Source organism: Bubalus bubalis, chromosome 5, assembly GCF_019923935.1.
Source record: "Bubalus bubalis isolate 160015118507 breed Murrah chromosome 5, NDDB_SH_1, whole genome shotgun sequence".
Lineage (NCBI taxonomy): Eukaryota > Metazoa > Chordata > Mammalia > Artiodactyla > Bovidae > Bubalus > Bubalus bubalis.
The window spans coordinates 119,801,512-119,821,272 of NC_059161.1; the positions used below are offsets into that span (position 1 = coordinate 119,801,512).

The 19,761-nt window shown below is 44.3% G+C and overlaps 1 pseudogene; it reads right to left on the reverse strand.

Annotated features, from left to right (window-relative positions):
- Positions 1-5,018: 5,018 nt before the first annotated feature.
- LOC112585275 lies at positions 5,019-14,552 on the reverse strand (annotated as a pseudogene).
- Between the last annotated feature and the right edge of the window lie 5,209 nt (positions 14,553-19,761).

Here is a 19,761-nt window from a genome sequence, read left to right on the forward strand (position 1 = left end):
ATTTTTGGGGGGCTCCAAAATCACTGCAGATGGTGACTGCAGCCATGAAATTAAAAGACGCTTACTCCTTGGAAGGAAAGTTATGACCAACCTAGATAGCATATTGAAAAGCAGAGACATTACTTTGCCAACAAAGGTTCGTCTAGTCAAGGTTATGGTTTTTCCTGTGGTCATGTATGGATGTGAGAGTTGGACTGTGAAGAAGGCTGAACGCTGAAGAATTGATGCTTTTGAACTGTGGTGTTGGAGAAGCCTCTTGAGAGTCCCTTGGACTGCAAGGAGATCCAACCAGTCCATTCTGAAAGAAATCAGCCCTGGGATATCTTTGGAGGGAATGATGCTGAAGCTGAAACTCCAGTACTTTGGCCATCTCATGAGAAGAGATGACTCATTGGAAAAGCGTCTGATGCTGGGAAGGATTGGGGGCAGGAGGAGAAGGAGACGACAGAGGATGAAATGGCTGGATGGCATCACTGACTCGATGGACATGAGTCTGAGTGAACTCCGGGAGTTGGTGATGAACAGGGATTCCGGGTGCTGAGATTCATGGGGTCGCAAAGAGTCAGACACGACTGAGTGACTGAAATGAACTGAACTGAGAGACTGAACTGAACTGATGTACAGAGGTCATCAGTGAGCAGGCAGAAGTCTTTGGGGTCCAGTCAAGCCTGTGGCCCTGGTGGGAGTGGTGAAAGATATAGGTGGAAGGGGAGGCTTCCCATCCTCTGGCGCAGGTCCTTGAATCCAAGGCAAGGAGCACAAGATTTTGAATGTACTACCAAATATTGTTTTCTAAAAAAAGAAAAAAAAACTTTTCTACAGGAGTGAGAACTTTGACTGAGTCTATTCTCTAGATTTTACTGAGGGATGAGGAAGGTTTCTGGAGTGGGCTGAGTCTGCAAAAATTAGGTGACCAGCTGCTGGAGGGCCAGGCTTATGGTAGACATTCTGCGCTAGATGGAAAACAAATCCAGGGGAAAAGTGTCCCTTCTGGAGTGTACATGCCAATGTATCACATTCTTTCAGCAGATCACTTCAATGGTGTTTTGGGGCAAGCAAAAATGCATGATGGGTGGTTTGCTTTTGTCAATTCCTGTGAGTAGTTAGATGACTAAATGTTTGGTTACTTAATTGCATGGTTGGAATTATGCTTGGGAAAGAAAACTAGATGAAGTCCACATATATTTCGTCATTAAACAGCAAGCATAAGAGGTTACTAAGACAACTATAGGTAATTTAAACATGAAGGGCCAAATGAGGAAAGATTCATTTAACAGGCTGAGACTGGATGTGCAGGTTGCCATAGTTGTTGCTATGACAAGTAGCCATAACAGCTACTTGTTGCTACGCTGGAGATGTGGGAAACTGACAAGAGACCAAGAGCCTTTATGGCTTTCCTTGCAGTGTGATTTCAGGGGATAAGTAGATGACAAGGAAAGGCTGACTGCTAAAGCTGAGGAAGGGAGTAATCTGAGCCAGTAATCATTAGCTCTTGTGGGAGCCCAGAAAAAAGAAGCATTGGCTCAGTCAGAGTTCTGGGTCAGGGTTCAGAAATAGATGTCATTTGGCTTGAATCAATATTTAGCCTTGGGGATGGCAGCCATAGTGTCTACACAGAAGACTTTCTTCTCCCAGGTGGCAGAATAATTCATATTTGTGCCAGACTCAGGAACCCAGAAAGCCCTGTCAGGGTCATTTGCTCTTTGAAGGCACACATGCAATCTAGAAGGTGGAATTACCATCATGGGGCCCATTTTCCAGATGAGAAAACTGAGGTTAAGAGACTTGATCAAGCTCACACAGCTAAGCATGTAAAAAGCGAAGCACAAACCCAAGGTAACAGCCCTCAAATTGTGTGTTTTTGTTCCACACCCACTGGGAGTGGTAGGTGGTGATCTGGAAGCAATGCTTAGGCAGAAGCAAACAATATTCACGTTTAAATTGAAGAAAATAAGGAAAACCACTAGAACATTTGGCTATGACCTAAATAAAATCCCTTATGATTATATAGTGGAGATGAAAAATAGATTCAAGGGATTAGCTCTGTTAGCCTGAAGAACTATGGATGGAAGTTTGTAACATTGTACGGGAGGTGGTCATCAAAACTGTACTCAAGAAAAACATATGTGAGGAGGCAAAGTGGCTGCCTAAGTAGGCCTTAAAAATAGCTAAGAAAATAAGAGAAGTGAAAAGCAAAGGAGAAAGGGTAAGATATAACAAATGGAATGCAGTCTTCCAGAGAATAGCAAAGAGAGATAAGAAAGGGTTCATAAGTGAATAGTGCAAGAATTAGATGAAAACAATACAACTGTAAAGACTATGAAAATCTTCAAGAAAAGTGGAGATACCAGAGGAACACTTCATGCAAAAATGGGCACAATAAAGGACATAAAAGTCAAAGACCTAACAGAAGAAGATGAGATTAAGAAAAGGTGGAAAGAATGCACAGAAGAACTGTATAAAAATGGTCATAATTCCCGGGATAAGGATGATGTTGGGGTCACTCACATAAAGCCAGATATACTGGAGTATGAAGTCAAGTGGGCTTTAGGAAGCATCACTACAACTAAAGCTAGGGAAGATGATTAAATTCCAGCTGAGCTGTTTAAAATCCCTAAAGAATGAGCCTGTAAATGTGCTGCATTCAATATGTCAGCAAATTTGGAAAACTCGGCAGTGGCCACAGTGCTGGAAAAGGTCAGTTTTCATTCCAATCCAAACGAAAGGCAATTCCAAAGAATGTTCAACCTATTCCGCCATTGTGTTCATCTCACTCGCTAGCAAGGTAATGCTCAAAATCCTTCAAGCTAAGTTTCAACAGTACATGAACTGAGAACTTCCAGATAAACAAACTCGTTTGAGGAAATAGAGATCAAATTGCCAACATCCATTGGATCATAGAGAAAGCAAGGGAATTCCAGAAAAACATTTCCATCTGCTTCACTGATTATGCTAAAGCCTTTCACTGTGTGGACCACAACAAACTGTGGAAAATTCTTAAGGAAATGGGAGTACCAGATCACCTTACCTTTCTCCTAGCAAGTCTCTATGTAGGTCAAAAAGCAGCATTTAGAATCAGACACGGAACAACTGAGAGATTTAAAACTGGGAAAGGAGAATGACAAGGTATACATTGTCACTTTGGTTATTTAACTTAAATGTAAGCTACACCATTCAATATGCTGGACTGGATAAATCCCAAGCTGGAATCAAGATTGCTGGGAGAAGTATCAACATCCATATATATAAAGATGACACTGCCCTAACAGCAGGAAGCAGAAAAAGAGCTAAAGAGCCTCTCGATGAGGAGAGGAGATGAAGAAACTAGCTTAAACTTAACATTCAAAGAAACTATTCACAAAAAGACACTCAACAGTCATGGCATCCAGTCCCAACACTTCATGGCATATAGATGAGGGAAAAGTGGAAACAGTGGCAGACTTTATTTTCTTGAGCTTCAAAATCACCATGGACCTCAACTGCAGCCGCAAAATTAAAACATTTGCTCCTTGGAAGGAAGAAAGGCTCTGAAAAACCGGCACAGTGTATCAAAAAGCAGAGACACACTTTGCTACAGAGGTCTGTAGTGTGAAACCTATGGTGTTTCCAGTAATCAGGTACAGATGTGTGATCTAGACCATAAGGAATGGTGAATGCCAAAGAATTGAGCTTTTGAACTGTGGTACTTGAGAAGATTCTTGAGAGTCCCTTATACAGCAAGGAGATCAAACCAGTCAATCTGAAAGGAAATCAACGTCTGACCCCTGCTGTCTCAGCTGAGGCATCAACTGAGGGCCTCCAGGTGGACAGAAAAGATGCTTCCACTGCAAAAGTACCTAACCATGGCAGCTCCAAGCAAACAGTTTGTAGCCTCACCCATGGAGAAGCTCAGAAAGGCTGAAGGCTCTGTGTACCCTGGGTCTCCCGATAACATGGTTGCATTCTCCCCAGCAGCACTGGAGGCCAAGGAAGGGGTATTCTGGGCCCTGGAGGAGGGGGATGGCTCAGGGATCCACTGGGGCCACCGCTTACCAAGTAGGACTGGTAATGACAGAGCAGGCATATGTGGCAGAGACCTGGTGAATGGGTGTGGGACAAAAGGGAACCAGCTCTCCATGAAGTACCTAACCCAAACTCCCCTGGAGGAGAAGCCCAGGGATAAGTCCATCTGAGATGGGATGAAGAGAGTCTATTTCATTACCCCTTATAATTTCTCTGAATGAGGAGGTGGTGGAGTTGGTGGGTAATCACAAACCCTTCCATGGCCTAGACTATCTCCCAGTTGCTTTCTTTGTGGCTGCCTCTCCCCAGGTTCAGTCATGTCGTTCTGGAGGAAATTGACAAGCATGTGTGCTGCTGGGTCATGGCCACATGACCGTGTAAAGCCAATCATAGGGCCCCATGGCCCTGCCAGGATGGCTGATCTAGGACTGTACATGTGATCTGAGGTGGGTCATTCAGAGAACACCCTCAAACTCTGATGTCTTCAATCTTTTCTTTCCTTATTGGAGATGCCTTCAGCATGTAAAACCCTAGGGCAGGTAGGTTGGACTCCCTCAGTAGGTGTAGAATCCTTAAGGAAGAAAGTTGTCAGGCTAAGACCATCAGAGAAGAAGGAAGGGAAAGAGTGAGGGTGTGAAATAGAGAACTGATGACTTCTGATTTCTTGGATCCAGTCACATAGACCTTTGCGTTTGCTCTGAGTCTTGTGTCCTGGATTCCCAGAATCATTTCAATGAGTCTCCCTTTTTATTGAACCCAGTTGCAGGTGGGTTCCTCTCAACTGTCATTCAGATTTTGTTCTCTATCCTTCCCAATCATTATACACCTCCCAGACACAAACAGAGGCACCTGTTTGTTTCAGCACCATTATGAGTGAAACCCTTTTTATTCTTTAATGAGAATAGGGTGTGCAGACCACCAAATACAGTTCACCAGCATCCTGGGCAGGAGTACCCTAAGTGTGATTTAGTGTTTGCTCGGAGTGGCCTTACTGATTCCTGAATGACTCCAAGCATTTATACTGCCTGTGCCAGGTCAATCCTGTCATTTCCTCGATCAAAGCCTGAGAAATACAACTTCAGGAAGATGTCACCCAGGATCCAGGTCTCTCTAGATGTCCTCTCTGTGTTCTCTTTAATGGTGGTATAGCAGTGGCCTCTAGAATCCTGGAGGAGTCAGAGACACACACCAGTCAGCCTGAGCCCTTACTTGCAACTTCCACAAATATCCAGACCCAGCACAATTCTTGGTTTTATGTCCCTCTTTTTATAAGTATCAAGGGATTTTCACATTAGCAGGGGATATGAGAGTTCATCCACAACCAAAAAGGGCCAAGACATGAGGTTCCCATGAGGAAGGGTGTGTCGGAGGGGAGGACTGGAAGTTGGGAATACAAAGGAATGATAAAGAACAAAGTCCTACTGTCGAGAATAAGGAAATATATTAAATATCCAGTCATAAACCACATGAAAAATAATAAGAAAAATAATATGTATTTCTGTATGTGTATAACTGAGTCACATTGCTGTGCAGCAGAACTTAATGCAACACTGAAGATTAGCCACACTTCAATGGCAGAAAGTGAAGAGGAACTCAAAAGCCTCTTGATGAAAGTGAAAGAGGAAAGTGAAAACGTTGGCTTAAAGCTCAACATTCAAAAAACGAAGATCATGGCATCTGGTCCCATCACCTCATGGGAAATAGATGGGGAAACAGTGGAAACAGTGTCAGACTTTATTTTTTGGGGCTCCAAAATCACTGCAGATGGTGACTTCAGGCTTGAAACTAAAGGACGCTTACTCCTAGGAAGGAAAGTTATGACCAACCTAGATAGCATATTCAAAAGCAGAGACATTATTTTGCCAACAAAGGTCAATCTAGTCAAGGCTATGGTTTTTCCACTGGCCATGTATGGATGTAAGAGTTAGACTGTGAAGAAAGCTGAGCACCGAAGTATTGATGCTGTTGAACTGTGGTGTTGGAGAAGACTCTTGAGAGTCCCTTGGACTGCAAGGAGATCCAACCAGTCCATTCCAAAGGAGATCAGCCCTGGGTGTTCTCTGGAAGGACTGATGCTAAAGCTGAAACTCCAGTACTTTGGCCACCTCATGCGAAGAGTTGACTCATTGGAAAAGACTCTGATGCTGGGAGGGATTGGGGGCAGGAGGAAGAGGGGATGACAGAGGATGAGATGGCTGGATGGCATCACCAACTCGATGGATATGGGTTTAAGTCAACTCCAGGAGATGCTGATGGACAAGGAGGCCTGGCATGCTGCAATTCATGGGGTCACAAGAGTCGGACACGACTGAGTGACTGAACTGAACTGAACTGAATAAAATTTTTACAAAAGAAAAACAGTGTCCATAGTTCTCCTCTCTCCCTGTTTCTTTCCTTCTGACTCCTGCTCTTTGTTTTCTCTGCAGAGAATGCTGGTTCTCCTCCTGCATCCCCACAATCCATACTTTATTTAAAAACTTTATTTTGTATTGGAGCATAGCTGATTAACAAAATTCTTAGTTTCAGGTGGACAGTAAATGGACTCAACCATATATATATCCATGTATCCTGGTCCCAAAAATACCCCTCCCATCCAGGTTGTCATATAATTAAGTGGAATTCCCAGTGCTACACAGTAACTCGTTGTTGGTTATCCATCTTAAATAGAACAGTGTGCCCGCAACACGTTCTTGAAAACTTAACTCGGGAACTCTGGGAAGCCTCCTTCGGCCTGCACTCACCCTCTTTGGCCACTCCAGGCTTGGGTGGGTAATGTACTCTGGTTCCCCATCCCCACCATCTGTCCATAGCCCTCATCACCCCGAGTAATTACCCATTGCCCCAATGCAGAGCACCTTGGGATGCCATTTGCATGGAATCCAGTGCAGTTTTTCCTAGAACTGAGCAACCCCACATGGCTCCATGAGTTTACAGTTTTAGAATTCCTGAAATTCCCTCTCTTCCTCAAAGCCTTCTTTCAGCCCATCAGCGAGGCCTGATCTCCCACAGGGAGCTGACATGAAACCTCCACCCTGTGCCGGGGCTGAGCAGTCACCTTGCACCCTTTATTCACATTAACATCCAGCCTCCCCACAGAGGGGTCGGGTATCCCAACTCACAAAGGGGGCACCCCGCCAGAGTAAGGGGAAGATGCATCCGACAACTAAGGTGACCATGTAATTTATCATCTAAACCAGGAAAACTGTGAGAAGGAAAGGGAGACTGTTAATCCCTATGGTGGAAGGCCACACTGGGAGTGTCCCCATTCATTCTCCTTGTCACATGACTTATTTCAAGGACCGCTGGAGCTGACTTTCTGTGTTCATCTGTCTGAGAATTCAGATTGAACTGAAGCCTTTTGAACATTGAGAACCTGAGTGTTCCCCTCTCCTTGTGACTCCCACCATGCGAGCATGACGTGGTGTCTCCACATTTATTTCAGGATAATCAGTGTCCCACACTGCCCTTTACTCTTAAACAGTTCATCTTGTGGGAGGCTCTGGCCAGCTCCTGGGCTCAGCAGCATCTGTAATAGTGTGAGATGACCTGCACAGGGCACCCTCCTCCCAGCAGCAGCCCAAGGGTTCCTGCAAGATCCTATTTGAGAACCACCCTTCAGGGTTCTCCCCTCAAATTGAGGATGTAGGCTTGAGCTGGGACTGGGTAGTTGATGCCATTGATGGTGAAGATAATAGAGGGCAGGGTACTGACCACAAAACATTAAACGTAGTGCTGTTATACAGAGAGGGAGAGAAGTTGGCCCTGGAGATCCTTCTTGTGTGTGGAGACTGGGAGTGACCCTGGGGCATGACACTTCACCTCGGAACCCCGTGGCATGGCGCTGATGAGCTTCTGGATGTTATTGACCAGTCTTCTTGGGCCAAGGACCAGTGATGTCCCAGTATCCACAAGTGCCTCCTGGCCGCCAGAACAAGCAATAATCTTTCTTTTCATGGAGATGCTGAGAGACAGTGTGACAAAGTGGGCATCAAGGCCACTCTGAGTTGCCCCAGAGCTGCCTCCTTCCTGACTATCTTCTAAACAGCCCTTTGTCTCTTGCCACCTTTTCCTTTGCTCCTGATGGCACCTTCCTTCACATTCTTGAATGTGGTACTTGATTACACCAGGCTCTTTTGCACCTTGACACAAGCTGCTCTTCCTTCCTAGAGGAGCCCCCTCCCCTTTGACTAGCAAATTTCTTCTCATCTTCTAGATTCCAGCTTAATTGTCATGGTTTCAGGGAAGTCTTTCCCCCGGTGTTTATCAGTCTCCTTTCTTGACAGTCTCTTTGTAGACACTTCCTCATGTCTAGCATGTACCAAAGTCACAATTCACTATATGTGTGTCTCATTTCCTGTGCATCTGCCTTCTTAGATGGGAGGGCGAGTTTTATTCTCATTACCTCCCTAAAGTGTCTGGCACACCATGTATGCCCAAGGCTTCTCTGTTCAGTGAGTGAATGAAGACAGTGTGAATAATGAATGAGAAACATCCAGAGAGCTGTATTGTGTGGGGAACAAATAACAGGTCAGTCGCAGACTGAAGATGGAGGTTTGCGAGGGGAGCAGATTCTTATAGTGGTGGGATAGACAGGCTCCTCTGGGAGAGGGTATCTGCCAGCACTGCTCCTACAACCAGCTCAGACCCTGAGACCCTGGCCAGGAAATACATGACTAGCCCACAGAAACTCCAAAGGACAGGTCAGCTTTTGTCTGAGGGTATCACACAGAATCCTATCAATTATGCCTCTTGTCCTCAGGTCATTCCTGGATCCCAGCTTCCTGATTCTCTGTTATAGCCCCTGCCCCACTGTGTGCCCATGAACTAGGGGTGTCTTTTTTATTAGTTGCTTTCACATCTTATGACTTCAGCAAATATCTCTACACTGCTCAGTAATTGCTCCCTTAGGAGACCAGTTCTCCCCATTTGCTCAGGATTTTCCCTGTTTTTAAACTGACATTTATCTGTACTGAGAACTTCCTATGTCTCAGGTAGCCCCGGACAGTTGGTCATCTTATACCTCTGTTCAGGCTGGAGAAATTCTCCCTGATCCTCTGTTCACCACATTGTAGAGTCCTCTAACCATGCTCCACGCTTTACAGGGCAGTGGGTGCAATCCTCTTCCAGTTGTACAGACCTCTCTGGACCCTTTAGGACCCTGGTCAGAGCCCTGGTCAGAAGGCCTGGGGATTATGAACACATTGGTTGTTTGTATATCTATCTGCTTGCCTGTGTCCATGTACAGTAGCTGGAGCATTATTTGGGCTGACCCTCAGAGGGAGAGGCTTACCTGGCCATGTGTAACTCCAGTCTCTGGCGTGGATCAATGGTACCCAGTTGAGCGCTCCCTGGCAGTAGGATTTATCCACCCCACCAAACATCACCACACTACCTTTCACCCTTCATGTGTAGGGAGAAGAGAGGGGGGGATCCTTGGAGGACAGTAACAACAGCACTGTCTGAGAGCTGTGCTAGTCCACCCATCAAGGCCCTAATAAGGTCCCCACATACAGATGCAGAAATTGAGTCTCGGAGCAATTGAGATCCAGACTGAGGTCAGTTACTGGCTAATGAGTGGCACAGAGGAGGTTAGAAGCTGAGTCACCTGGCTGGGCGCCACCCAGTCTATCTTCTGAAGATGCCCTACCTTCTGCGACCTGAGTGCTCAGACACACTCAGAGGACACCATGCTGAAGCATAATGGCTTTCTCCTTGTCTAGCTTGTCATTTTTCAGGAAAATCAAAGCATGGGAGTTCTAAGGGTATGGGTGCAGGTCACCCAGAGTTGGCACCATTGGCCTGTGACCTCTACTGTCCAAAGGACCTCAACTCAGAAGGGACCCCACCTCTGTTCTCCCTGTCTTGAAATACCTAATATTTATTGAGCAAGGGGTCCCACATGTTTATTTTGTGTTCCACACATTCATGTTTCACTGGCTTCTGCAAATTGGGTAGCTGGTCCTGGGCTCCCAGTGGAATGCTAATGAGGAAGGAAAGATATCCACCATCCTTCTCCTTCCTTCCTGATCAAATTCATAAGTAAATCATATTGCTTTTTCCTCCAATTTGTTTCCTGTTGCCTTCCATTAGTCTTCCTCCTCACTCACCCCGCCCCCCAGACCAAATTACTGGTTTTGAGCCCAGAAGCAGGGTTGTGTTCCAATAAAAGGTTATTTATACAAGCCAGGGGTGAAGGCAGGTACAGTCCTGGGGTATATTTATCCTGGCTTAGATTATCTCTCAGGATTCTTCTTTATCAAGTGTTCTATAATTTTCGTGCAACTGAAAGCATCTTACAGCTAATTTGGAGAAAGGGATCATCCATCTCAGACTTACTTGCTCAAGGAGAAGGCAAAAACAGTCTCAGAAATGGCACCTGCATTCTTCAGGTTGGCAAAGATGGAGATAGCTCCAAAGATGGATATGTTGGGGTAGTTCAAGCCCAAGATGCCATCAAAAGGTGCACTCTCACACCCATATTCCACAACGCTTAGACTGAACAGCTGGTCAGTACTTACAAGGTCCCCAATCTGTGGGAGAGAAGAATGATCCCACTTAACAGATAAGTGAAGTGGAGTTTTATTGCCATTAAATCCGCAGAGAAGAAATGAGGCTGGGCTGTGTCTTTGGTGGACCTCAGATGGTTAGACCAACCTGGGAGGGGAATTTGGGTTCCATTTGTGAGAAGCTGTGAATTTTAAAACATCTGCCCCTCTGAAAAACACCACCTGAGTGCATCAAACTGGCCTTGTGGCTTCTGTCCAGGTGGGGCAACCAAGAGTCAGGCCACGACCCGTTGTGGGTGCCCCCTTGTGGACAAAATGAGTCGAGAGCAAGGTCGTCTTCTCTGGAATCACTATGACCTAATGACAAGAATGGACTGAATTCTCTGTAAGGTACTGTGGATTCTGCCTCTGTCCAGGAAGACAGAAGCCAAAAACACAATCTTGCTTGCAGGGATCTATGAAAATACAGTCTGGGAAATTCACTTTTGGGGATATGTGTTTATTTGTGTGAGTGTGTATGAGAGAGAAAGAGAGAGAGGGGAACTACACAAGCACTTTGGGGAGGCAGGCCATACATTTTATTAGACTCTCAAAGTCACCGTAGAGTGAGAACTCATTTATCAGGCCCTTTAATTTCTCTGGCCTCCAGTTTCCCACTATGGGTACCTGAAGACTTTGACTGCCCCCAGGGTCCCCAGATCAGTTTTATCCTGTCCCTAAACACCCTATAGCAACTTCAGTCAACCAGTTCCACCGTTTACCACATGTGTGACCCCAGCAACCCTTGCTGTCTGCACCTCAGTTTCTTCATATGTCTCATGAGCTAACCCCTACCTGCTGTGTGGGGTAGTTGCAGGATTAAACCAATTATTACCTGAAAGTGCCTGGAATAGTCTGTGAATATAAAAGTGGGTGATGTTTTCCCCTCTTCTCACTCCCAGCAAAATGAACCTTGATCTGCTCATGGGCAGAGTAGCTGCAAGCTCACACCTCAAGCCACTATCTGGGTTAGCTAATCCGTTTGCTCATGTGTCACCACGGCATTGCTTCCCCAGGGACAGTATACTGTGGGTAAGATGGGCAATGTCTATGGCAGTTAGCCTAGGAAGAGTCCTTCCAGATGGTCCTGCATCCATTTTACAAGAAGGGGTCACTCCAACGCCAGTCCTGACTCAGCTTCTCTTTACATGTTACCGGAATGGTGTCATAAACAAGAAATCCCTTCATGGTCCCAGATCCATAGGCAATCCTGAAGGTCTTTTGGGTAGGCTGGAAGGTGGAAGACTTGTAATGACTGAACCTAACTTGTCTAGCTGCAGACACAAGAGTGTCATCATGTGCCAAGGGTGGAAACAGGGCAGCAGGGCAAGTGAAGGATGGTCTGGGTAGAGGGTGTCTATTCTCATAACAGGCTGGACTGGGGCAAAAGAGAGTGGGCACCCACAAGTCAGATGAACCTGTGTCAAAGGTAACCTGGAATCCTGAGGGGGTGTTCCAGTGGTGATGTTACCTACATAGAGCATCTGCAGGGAGAAAGAGGGAGTGGGTTGGTGCAGAACTGGCTACCCTCTCTTCCCACGCTAATAGCTCCCTATGGGTGTCATATATCTCTTGAGATCACTTTCCAACCACTGTGAGGCTCACAGCCTTTGATCACAGAGGTGCTTGCATTTGATTTTTTTTTTTTTCCTGTGCTACATTGTATGCAGGATATTGATTCTATGACCAGGCGTTGAAGTGGTACCTCCTGCATTGGAAGTGCAGAGGCATAATCACTGGGCCTCCAGGAACATTGGACACCCAGGGAAGTCCTGGTGCCTTCATTTGAGAAACACTGTAGTCTCGTCAAACCCAGCCTTAGCACCCCCTTCTCCAGGAGGCCTTTCTTGATCAACCTCAGCCACTCCCTCTAAACTCAGACCACATCCAATGAACACCGCACTAGTGACCCTTTCATTTGACATGTATTTACACTTTGCCTATCTCTCAGGCTGACATGAGCATTCTTGAAACAAAATAAGCCCTTTTTCTAATCTAAAAACAGTAAGCACTGTGTTAGATTCTGATGGCCTTACATGGATTACGGGTTTAGTAACTTTTTACTGCTGTGGTGCTTGCATCTGTGGGAACTGAAATCTTCTGCCTGGTTATTCACAATTGCTTTGCAGTTGGTTCTACAGCCTGATCAGAGATCACTCTTCATCTATAACTAGTTGACTCCCTTAGTTCAGAAGGAGCTGCTGCTGCTGCTGCTACTAAGTTGCTTCAGTCATGTCTGATTCTGTGCAACCCTATAGACAGCAGCCCACCAGGCTCCACCGTCCCTGGAATTCACCAGGCAAGAACACTAGAGTGGGTTGCCATTTCCTTCTCCAATTCAGGAAAGTGAAAAGTGAAAGTGAAGTCGCGTAGTCGTGTCCAACTCTTAGCCACCCCATGGACTGCAGCCTACCAGGCCTCTCTGTTTTGGGGTATTTCCAGGTAGGACTACTGTAGCGGGTTGTCATTGCCTTCTTCTCAGAAGGAACAATCTACCTCAAACTAATGACACATCTTTGACACAGAAATGGATGTTTACCTTCCACCTGGTAATTTCTTGGCCGAGTCACCAAGACAAGAGTTGAAGATGATAGTGCCTTCTCCTCTGAGTGGGGTTCCTTTGGCCCAGTGTTTCTGCCTCTTGCAGGAGCCCCAGCCCCAACATCCCACGTGGCATTTCCAAATAGGCCCCAGTGCTAGGCTAGAGCACCAGGGAAGCTGTGGAGCACCATCCTCCCAAAACACTCACATCCATGATGTTCCTCAGGGGGTGAATAGTTATATTTGAGCCACTAGAAGAAATCTGAGATAGTCTGTAAGCATGCTCCCTGAGGAAATTGTTCAGTGAAAATGTTTTTTTCACTGAAGGTATTTCTCATGATCTTCACTTGCCTTAGAGGTATTCTTTCACTGAACATTTGACAAAGAAAACAAAGAAGATGCTCCATTTAGCTGTCATTGTAACGGCACTGCGTATTTTCTAATCATTTTTATGAGTCATCTTATAGTAAGAATTTTATGCATATTCCATGGCAAAGACATAGGTTTGAATAAAGCTTCTATTCTGTAATGTTAGGTAAGCCATATGACAATGCGGGGTCTCAGTCTCCCCTTCAGTAAAATGGTGGAATGTAATGATACAAACCCTCCAAAAAGGATATCTTGGGGATAAGTGAAGTGATGGGTATAAGGTACCTGATAAATAGGAAGTCTCAACAATGACAGCCATTAGCATTGCTGTTGCCACCCCACTGTATCCTTCTCATAGAAGCTCAGGGATGGAGGTAGAAGGGGAATTCCTATCCTATTTTACAAGGGAGAATTTGAAATGCAAGAAGTTTCTGAGTTGGCTGTGGTCACACTGCTTGTCAGATATAAAACACTGTATAAGTAGCTCTCCCAATCTTTGTCCAAGTTGAAAGAGAAGAGAGAGTTGAAAGAAGAATCCAGGAGATAGGGAGCCAGTTCAGGAAATGTAGAAAATTAAGAGAAAAGTTAAAAGAAAGCACCACAGAGAGAAACACACTCACAGAGACTTCCAAAGGGTTGGAGAGATAAATGATAGTGATACTGAGATGCAGACATAGACATATACACACTGAAGTAGAGAGGGAACAAAGAGGACATACTAAATAAAAGGTAGAAAAGTGCTATTCCGCAGGACCACACCTACATCTGCATTGACTGTGCACTGAACAATTGCAAGGATTTCCAATTTCAATAGATCATGACATGACTGGACCCCAGAGTTGTGCAACTATGAAAATCTACACCAAGAACCTTGGGTCCCACAGTTCCTATAACAAGGTACTTATCAATAAATAAGGGTTGAACTTTAAGATTGTCAGGGAAATATTCCATTCTGTTCTAAACCTGATAAGTAGAAGAATAATCGGATGAAAAGAAAAATCACAGAAAGGAAGATGATGTGGCTTACAGTCTCCATACTTACATGACTCTGCAATCTGAGAAGGCCACCAGGTTGAGGAGCAAAAGCCACTTCATGCTTCTTTCCTGGATCCAAGTATTCAGGGAACTCCTGGTTCTTAGCATGTAGTGGTGACCAGGAGCTGCTAGTTATATATGTTCTGACATGCCCTAGTTTATCCCTTTTGGCCGCTAATAGGTCTGAAAAAATAAAAAACGTCTCGATAAAATCTTTACCTTCATTAGTGTCCTTGGCGAGCGGACTTTGAACATTCACACAATGCAGATAATTGAACTGTAATCTCTTCCTTGAAGCTTGGCTGGAAAGTCAAACTGATGTGCATGGACATCTAAGAAGATGGAGAACCTTGCTTACTTGGAGAAAAAACCTGCTAAGAGCATCATAAAAATGGACACTAAGGGCCAGGCTCAACATTCGTGTTTTCATCTTCCTAGCCACTTCATGAGATATGCATTGCTGTCTTCATTGGAGAGGAGATTGCTAGGAGGATAAGTTGTCAAATGATAAAGTGAAGTCTTCAGGGACAGCCCAGGGACATACAATGGGCTTTAGGTAGTGGGTCTAATGGCAGACATCAGGGACATCTATGATGCCAGTCTGCAACAAAGATTTAGGGCAAAGAAGTACTTCAATTGCATGGTTTCAGTATTGGAAGAAATGTCATATGCATCCAAATGGTATTATATAGCATCCAACAACTGTACAAGGAAGAACTGTGTGCTAGGCTCTGGGTTACAGGCTTCAAAGTCAAAGTTGATCAAGACAAAAGAAGTCTTTATCTTAAGAGAGCTAGCAGTCTAGTTATAACAAAATCATGGCCCCAGGAGGCAGAGGATATGATACTAGGACTAGGTGGCCATGTTGAACCCTGGGCCACACAGGCCTTACCACTGGGAGCAGCCTTTCCTCCACTTCACCCATGCTGGAAAGCAGGCCAGTTGGCCATGTTTTCAAGAGAATTGGAAGTTTGGATATTTATGTACAATCTACTGATTTTAATGTTAGCAACTAATTTTTTTCACAAAAAACAGTGGGAATGAAATCTCCTCAGCAATGTGCTGGAATCAGCCTTCAGTCTCTGCAGGTTTTTATTTCTCGCCTAGAATTGGGAGTGCAGTGGGGGCAGAGAGGAATTTAATTCATGTCAGTTGATATAAAAAGAGACTGAATGCATACTGAACATGTGTGTTTCCTTTCTATTTATAAAGAAAGATCATCAGGGACATACAAACCAACAAAATTTAACTGCTGAAGATAAATGGATATATTTCTGATATAATTTCCCCATAGGGTCTATGTCATGAAAAATTTTGTCTGCCAAATCAAACATACAAAAATATAATTTTGAAATGTCTTCTCAATCAAAGAAGACAAAACAACTGTGGCAGCCAAAGTAAAGACAGTCATGTTTAATAAGTCATCCAGGACTCCCAGGGCCTATTCCTGCATGAGGTCTATCCATGCCTGTCCCTTGAATACAACAGGAGCCTCTCCTGTTGCCAGGTGTGTTTAGATGGGGCACTGTGACTTAATCCTCATTTTTGCATGTTGTTTAAATTCAGTTCTCATGGTTAAATCCCAACAGGGGGAATATGACGTCACTGACAAAGGATACACATATATGCCTTTTGAACTATGGTGTTAAAGAAGACTCTTGAGAGTCCCTTGGACTTCAAGGAGATCAAACCAGTCCATCCTAAAAAAAAATCAGTTTTGAGTATTCACTGGGAGGACTATGCTGAAGCTGAAGCTCAAATTATTTCCCCACCTGATGGGAAGAACTGACTTATTGGAAAAGACCCCGATGTAGGAAACATTGAAGGCAGGAAGAGAAGGGGAAGACAGGATGAGATGGTTTGATGGCATCACCAAGTCGATGGACATGAGGTTGAGTAAGATTCAGGAGTCGGTGATGCTTAGGGAAGCCTGCCATGCTGCAGTCCATGGCATTGCACAGAGACGGACATAACTGAAAGGACTGAACTGAACTGAACTGAACAAATTGAGAAGAAAGAGACTGATAATTCTAATTGCATCAAGTTGGTGACTAGCTGCCCATAACAACACATTACTTAAGTGGCTTTAAAATTCAAAATTATGACTGCATTCTGAATGGAATATCTTCTAAGAAAAAACAAAAATGCTGCCCATCCAAAACAAAACCAAAGAAAATCAAAAGGAAAACAGGAAAGAAATCTGAAACTATATTCAACAACTTATTGTTCCTCATAACTTCTGTTATTATGACAGAATCATATGCATGTTAACAGGTAAAAGCAAAACAATAATTAATACTAATGTTCTGAAGTAAGCCTTTCAGTGGCTAGAAAAAGAGGTTCACACATAACATAAAGAAGTTTAATTAAAACCCTTCTGTCTTACATCTTGAACTGAAAGCATAAGTTTGTACCAACTAATTATATTTATATTTATTTTATTTTTTAAGGAAAATCTGTACTTCCTACTCTGATCAATGGAAAGCCTACAAGCAATGACAGCTTGATAACAGTGGCAATTCTGAGGTCTAACAAGTAGCTTCTAAATATGTTTCCCATTAGATGATGCATGGATTCTTAAAGAGATGGCTGATTTCAGGACTGAGTAAAGAAATGCACAAAATAATCTTGAGAATCGTGAAGGACCAGAAAGCTAGGGCACTTCGAAGCCCAATGGGGACTGGACAGAAAGTTTGGAATCCAAATGAAAAGGATCTACCAGTTTGTTGGACAGAATGATGTTTCTGCTTTTCAACACACTGTTTATGTTTGTCATAGCTTTCCTGCCAAGAAGCAAATGTCCTCTGATTTCATGGCTGCAGGCACCATCCACAGTGGTTTTAGAGGTTAAGATGAAGAAATCTGTCACTACTTCCAACTTTTTTCCTTCTATTTTCCATGAAGGATGGGGCTGGATCCCAGGATCTTAGTCTTTTAATATTCAATTTTAAGCTGGCAGAATGTGTCCAAATGTTAATAGGCAACATCTGATTTGTCACTGTGATAGATTGCTAGGGCACCAACTCATTATTCTGAGCACTGAGAAAGGAAAAAAGTCATCAATATTTATGCTATTTTTGTTTCTATTAAGCATAGGTTATGTAACTACAAACAGTTCCAGGAAAACAAGCTAGACTGTCCCTTCTGGGGGTGATGAAAGAGTGATGGAGAGCAGCTATAATACAGATGAAGCCTCACTCACTGGCCTGCAGCTCACCTACTGCTGTGGAGGTCTGGTTCCTAATAGACCAAGGACTGGACTGGTACTTGTCCTGACCCACTGTGCTGGTATTGTGGACTCCTGCACTAAACCACTCACTGTGCTGGTATTGTGGACTCCTGCTCTAAACCCAATAGTGGGACATTCTGTTAGACAAACCACCCTGCTTCTGCCCAGTTTCAGAACAAATAAATTACATTAAAATTGGGAGAGGGACAGCTATTTAGTCTTAAAGGAGAACAACCAAGTGCAACATATGACTACATTCTTTCAATAAACTCTGAAAACTGCTTTTTGAGAATCAGGGAAATTTGTACATGGACTGGATATTAGATGTTAATTTTATTGGGAACACATGAGCATTTTTTTCACATCCTATCATTTTACCCCACTCATTATGTATGTTTTGTGGTGTTCATCTTGTCCCTAAAACACTTCAGGAAAAATGAATAAGGAGTAAAAGAGAGAAGGAAATGATGGTCTGTCTTGATTTAAAAGCAAAACTGCATAGCTGCTATGGATTAAATTGTGTCCACCCTTGACTCCCAATGTGATGGTGTTAGGAAGTAGGGCCTTTGAGAGGTACGCAAGTTGACATGGGGTTTTGATAGTGGCCCCTCGTGATGGGATTAGCCTCTCCCTCTTTTTCTCTCTTATTTTCCCTCTTCCTCCTTCCCTTCCCCCACAAAAAATGAGAACATAGCAAGAAGAGAAAGACCTGAGGCAAGTCAAGAATGTCTTAACTGGGAACTCAATTGTCCACCACCTTGATGTTGCATAGTCTGCGGTCTATGACAACCTGTGGGACTAAGAGGTTAGTTTTGTAGTTATTGATGCTGAATGATGAAATATAGGGTTCATGACCCTCTTCTTTCTTATATTTGTTATGTTTGAAATCGTTTTGTAGTAAGAAGTTTATAGAATGAAGATTCTCTTAGTGATACCCAGATGGGACCAGGATAGCAGATTCAGGCATGTCCCTGATGAGTGAGTGTTTGGAGGACCACACGCTCCTTACTCCAACTCTTCTCCTGCCATCTGAAAACCACCCCCCCCCCTCCATACCTGACAACATTACCTCCAACCCTAACTGCATCTCAACTCCCCTGCTAAGCTACTGAGTCATCTAATTGGAGATCTAGATGATTCAGGACAGGGCCTGTGAGGGGAAGGAATGCATGTTTAGAAAGAATGATCTGGGCAGACCCCTACTTGGTTTTCCCTTCTTTTTTGCCATCTGCAGGTGAGGAATAAGGCCTAGGTAGAGAGGAATCCACAAGTGAGACTGCATGGATATTTGCAAGAGAAGGGAGGAGGAATTCACAACCCAATAACCAGGAGGTGGGCAGCTTGCACAGAACCCAGGAGGGAAGGAAGAACCACTAGGGAAAGAATAGTGCCTACCTGAGGGCCAGACCTATCTGAGTCTTCCTGTTAAACTTGGAGGTTGTATCCTTCCTGCTTTAATTTCTGCTCCAGATGTGGAGGGGATAGATCTGTACTCACTGTTAATGAGTCACAGGGAGAGGGACAGCCTCCCCCAGGAGCCTTGGGTTCCACTCTAACTGTGAGTATCATCCCAAGCCAGAGAGCAAATGGCAGGTCATCCAAAAGATGACCTACTTTAAATAGTATTTAAAATGCTACAAAATTTGTCTAAGAGTCCTGGCATATCTTGTTCCCAGTGTTTTTTAGGAGAGATAAATAGTTATCCTAATTTGGGTTCTGCTGAGGATTCTACAGGCTTCCTCATTGATAACTTCTGACTTATAACTACCCGATCTCATCCCTCATAACCCAAATGATGGTAAGTTCCAGTGGGCAAGGCCTCTAAAATCCTCTAAAGTTGGAGTCCTCCAACTAAACACAGTTGGCTGTGTGCCAACTGGTCTACAACTCGCAATCCTGAGCCCAGGACCCATGAACATCACCAGACAGTTACAGCCCCCTGCCCACCAGAAGCAGCCTCAGCATCATCAGCAATACCCACCTAGGAGCCACTTGTCCACTGATTGGCACTGAGCCTCAGTCTGGAACAAATATTCTGGA